Consider the following 4,727-nt stretch of genomic DNA (forward strand, 5'->3'; position numbering starts at 1 on the left):
ATAGTCGGAATTATTTGTTTTAATGTTACTTTACTGCATGTCTCCATGTTAAGCATATGCCTGGATGCCTTCGTTCAACCAGCCTGAAAGCTACAATATCCTAAAGCAGAGCATTCAACTGTTAGTCCTTGAGGGAGTACAACCTTTGATCACAAGTCCCTTGGCCATCCACTCTGTGTTACCAGATCAAAAATAGGGCTATTTATTTCATTTGGCATGGATTAGAGAATTAAGTCAACACATCACCAAACACAAGCTCCAGAAGATGTGGCTCAGACCAGGATCCTAATGCAGTCCCAGAGAAACAATTTTTATGGCACATAAAGTTTTTATTATGCATAAACTCTAAATTTATTTTTAATTTTTTTTCAAAAAAGGCTGTCAGTGGGAGGATTGCTGGCCTATAGCAAATTGCAGATTGTAAAAATCTTTCCACAATGAGGCAACATCTTTTTCCACAGTGACTCTGGTCCAGGTTCTCACAGCAATGTTCTTACCACGCTGGGTCATGGCCAGGTACCTTGGAAGTTAGACAAATAGAGCTAGCTAAGGAAATCCTAAATGATAGTTTGTCACTATGTCCTTACCCATCTCCCTCCCAGACCCCAAACCATCGGCTTCCTTGCCACTGGGCCAGTACACATCCTTCCCTCCTGTTCCACTTCTTCACACAATGGCCAGCATTCTGTACTGCTCTTGGCCTATGGTTTGGCCCAGGCACACGGGGCATTGGAATTCATCTAGCAGTGAGACTCTCATAACCCAAACTTCCTGTGCAGACTTCAAACATACACACACACACACACACACACACACACACACACGGACCAGTTCTCATGGAGCAAGAAAACAACACAAAATACACAAACTCTCTCCTTAAACCTGCCAGCAATATCCCAATAAACCCTCCTTTGTTGCTGTGGATGGAAGAAAGACTTCTGGGACCCTTCTTCTCTATTTGCAGGATGGAGCATCCTCCAAACCCCAAAAATGTAGCCTAGATTCTTTGTAGGCAGTCTCTCTAGTGAGCTCCAGATAGTTTCTGAAACAAAAGGTCAGCTTCTGAAAATACTAAGATTCGTTTTTTGTTTTTGGTTTTTTGTTTTGTTTTGTTTTTTAAGCACTTGGTTTTCATTCTTCCCAAATCTGTTTTCTGCAGAAGCTTCCACTCTGGTAGAGAGAATATATTGACACACAAGTAATTATAAGACTTCTATGCACCAGAAAAGGAACACAGGACTCAGGTCTTTTCCAGAAGAGACTTTAAACAACTGCCATTAGATTTTCTACTCAAAGATGCAAAAGCTTCCTAGAGAAAATGACATTTGACTTTCACCCCCAAAAGACAGATTTAGTCATGATAGCCTCAACAGAAGCTCCTTTCCTACCTCAGGTATAAATACTTTGCAGAGCAAAGTATTTGCTTGATGGCAATACATGGTGCTTGAGCGACCAAGACTTGACTGTACCCATTCATCTCTCTTCTTCCCTACAATGCTGTTTAGCACCAGCTCTGAATTCCTTAGGCAGAAGTTCTATTGAATAGATCTAGTCCAGGCCTTAGGCAAGGGAGGCCAAATAGCAGTCTTCATTTTCCTTTGTCCAGTTTATGGCCTCTGTTCAAGATGTCTGGAATGACAAGTCAAGGGAAATGTTATTATTTCTCTTTGCCTCCCCTTCCCCCTCTCCCAAGGTCAAGGACTTTGTCCTGTTCTGAGGAGGTGGGGCACTCAAAGATGTCTCCTGTTCTGAACCTATCATGTGGCTAATCATGAAATTCTTCCTCTTTCTCTAGAATTGAAACTCTTGAGTTATAAAAAATCCTCTCTGGCAAAAGTAAACATGCTTTCTATTTATGGACTAAATAGCCGAAGAAGCCATTAGAACCAAGAGCTCCTGAGAAAATTAAGATCCTTGGGTAGCAGGACCTCAGAACCACACAGTATGCAGCAAGCCACCATGAGTCATTTTTTCCATCAATAAAAAGTTCTTAAAACTAGTGTGTACAGTAATTGGACAAAGATCTTACACTCCAAACAATTAGAAGAGCCCTGGCTCCCAGACACTAAGGATAACTGTAATAAAATGAATACGCTCGAGCAAGTCTCTAGGAAGTATGCTGCACCAAGCACAGCTAGCAAATGGGTGGTAACTAAGGCATAACAGAGCAAGTGTGTGCCTTGCTTGTAGGACCAGAGGCCTTTCACAAGTCTTCTCAGGTAGTATGATTTGGGAAGACTGCATAAAAGCCCTTTAGTTCTTCTACCAGGATGGATAAAATTCCTACCAGCAGAGATTCATTATGCGAGAGCTTTGGCTGTCCATTCTTATTTATTTATTTATTTATTTATTTATTTATTTATTTATTTATTTATTTAAAAAAAATTTTTTTTTTAAGAAATGCAGATGCCCCTGGAAGAGGCGGTATGTCGTTAACAACCACTTGGAATGGCAGATGAGCAAACTTTCCTAGACAGTGGGAGAATGAATCAGAGGATATGAATTCTGGTGGAAAGATTATTTTGCACTGTGTCAGAAAGGGGCTCAGCAGAATTAAACCTGTGAGCATGTAAATCAGATTAAGAGGAATCCTGGATAGCCAAAATTTTTAACGCATAGTAGTAGAAGCTCTAATGGCCTGATTTCTTCTGTTCTTCACATTACAATATATCTCTAGGACTCCAGTCTCTTCCAGCAAAGGCTTTAGGTAATTGCAATTATTATTTTTTTAATTAATAGATAGATAGACATAAAATTCTACAATTTTGTACAGCTATATACGCCTATACACACACACACAGTTCTGTCTGTTTTCATGGCATGCAAGCGTGTTGTCTTCCCCTTTAAACAGGATGTTTCCATCCTCTCCCATCCTAGCCAAAGGATAAGATAACCAACCAACCAACTGTGCTGGAGGCACCTCAGGCATTACAGGCCTGCTAATAACAGCTGCCCACACTCCTCATTTCATTGCCAGCCTGGCTCCTATTTCTTATTCCTACTTTCTTCCAGTTCTGCTTGGCCCTTGCTGGCCATGTGTCTGCTTTTACCTTCTGGATTCTGAAAGTGAGTTTTGTTTTCTCTAGTTGTTTCAGCCCTAGCCTGAGCCCAGCAGCTGACAATTTTGCTTCCTGAACACTGGGTGAAATCCCCACATAATGCATATTGGCTCTTGTGTTGCCCCGAGGGGCTTGGAGAGGCAGGGTTTGAGGGGTTCAGGCTGATGGGCTTCTGATGCTAGTTCCCTGCGATGCATGCTCATGACAGGTTCTCCTTGTAGAGAAGGAATGATAGAAATATTGGTCCCCAGCTATGGTGAGCCCTAAGAAGTTTGGAGAATTTTATAGCACAGAAGGGTATAGTAACATTTTATTGACATTTACTTATCTTTTTTTTTTAACCCTAATTATAAAAGTAACGTGTTACTATAGTAAATTTGGGGAAAAATAGAAAAAAGATAATTTAAAATTTTTCATAATGCCATTACACAACCATAATCTCTAAAGATTTTGGTTTATAATTGTCCAATATTATTTCTTATATATAGTATCTGTTTACCTAGCAAAATCCAAGTCACACTAGTCATTCTAGTCTGTTTTTACTTAATTTTGCTTAATATATACAGTGAATATGGTCTTTAGTTATATTTGAAGTGTTCTATAAAAACTCTATGAATTCAATATAATGGGAAGCTGGATATGAATATATGTGACAGACATTAATAAATAAGTAGGTCAACTAGAGAGAGCTATAAAGCACAATTTAAACGTGACTTGGTGATCTAGGCTTACTCCCTTTGAGACAGTGTCACTTAGAGGAAGCAAGTCCTGACAGGCAGACCTGGACCACAAGACAGAGATTGAACTTCACTCTAGAGCACTGGACTTGGGGTCAAATATTTGAGTTGTACTTCAGATCAGTGGCACGTTCTTCAACCAATCCCTGAGCTTTTCTCAGACTGTTTACTAGTCTATGAAATTAAACTCTTCATCATGACTCTTGGGTTGTTATGAGGATAAATGAGATAATGCTTTGTGAACTAGGAAGTGGTAAGTGATTGCAGTGGTTCTTTGTCACTGAAAAATCAGATCGTTGAAGAGGGCTGGCATTTCCTTTCCTTTAAGCTCACCTCATTGCTCAAATGGAGTGGTAGAGAAAAGTTTCCAGGAAAATCTCTAGGACTCTGAATATTCCTTCCTAATGTCGACAGGGTGAATGTTTCTGATTTTTCTCCCTGTTAAGATGAGCAGGATGGACATTTCCTAGTCTTCCTTTCTTCAAAGTCCCTTTTCTAAGAAAAACAAAAATCAAAACAAAACAAAAACAAATAAAGAAAAAGCTCAATAGTTGAAAACTCATACATGCTTCCACTGACTTAAGCTAGGATGTTAAATATAAAACTCTCTGCCTGAAAGCTTAAAATAAAATTTTATGATAAGACAAACTTTAGGAAACAACTTAAAAATGTGTGGTCCCCAATAACATCAAACACTAGCCCTTTGATTGCCATGTATGTATGGAAGGGTGGGGAAAGATAAAGAAACCCAGGAAATATGGCTCACTGAGAGACTCCATTCTGCCCACAAGACTATAAAACGGGTTTTCTATTCTATCTCATAAATTAAAAGACTATAAAACAGGGGATTCATATTCTATTATATAAACTAAAACAAATGTATTTATAATGACCAGTCACCTGTGGCCTTACCTTCTTCTCTGTTTATGTG

At 39.3% G+C, this 4,727-nt stretch overlaps 1 long non-coding RNA gene across 1 annotated transcript; it reads right to left on the reverse strand.

The window, feature by feature from the left end:
- Positions 1-319: 319 nt before the first annotated feature.
- LOC119870276 lies at positions 320-4,287 on the reverse strand. The gene is made up of 3 exons (XR_005355627.1): positions 4,130-4,287; positions 1,389-1,629; positions 320-520 (listed from the first exon to the last, which is right to left on the reverse strand). It is a non-coding gene; the product is annotated as an uncharacterized LOC119870276 (long non-coding RNA).
- Positions 4,288-4,727: the final 440 nt, after the last annotated feature.

Source organism: Canis lupus, chromosome 2 (genome assembly GCF_011100685.1).
Source record: "Canis lupus familiaris isolate Mischka breed German Shepherd chromosome 2, alternate assembly UU_Cfam_GSD_1.0, whole genome shotgun sequence".
Lineage (NCBI taxonomy): Eukaryota > Metazoa > Chordata > Mammalia > Carnivora > Canidae > Canis > Canis lupus.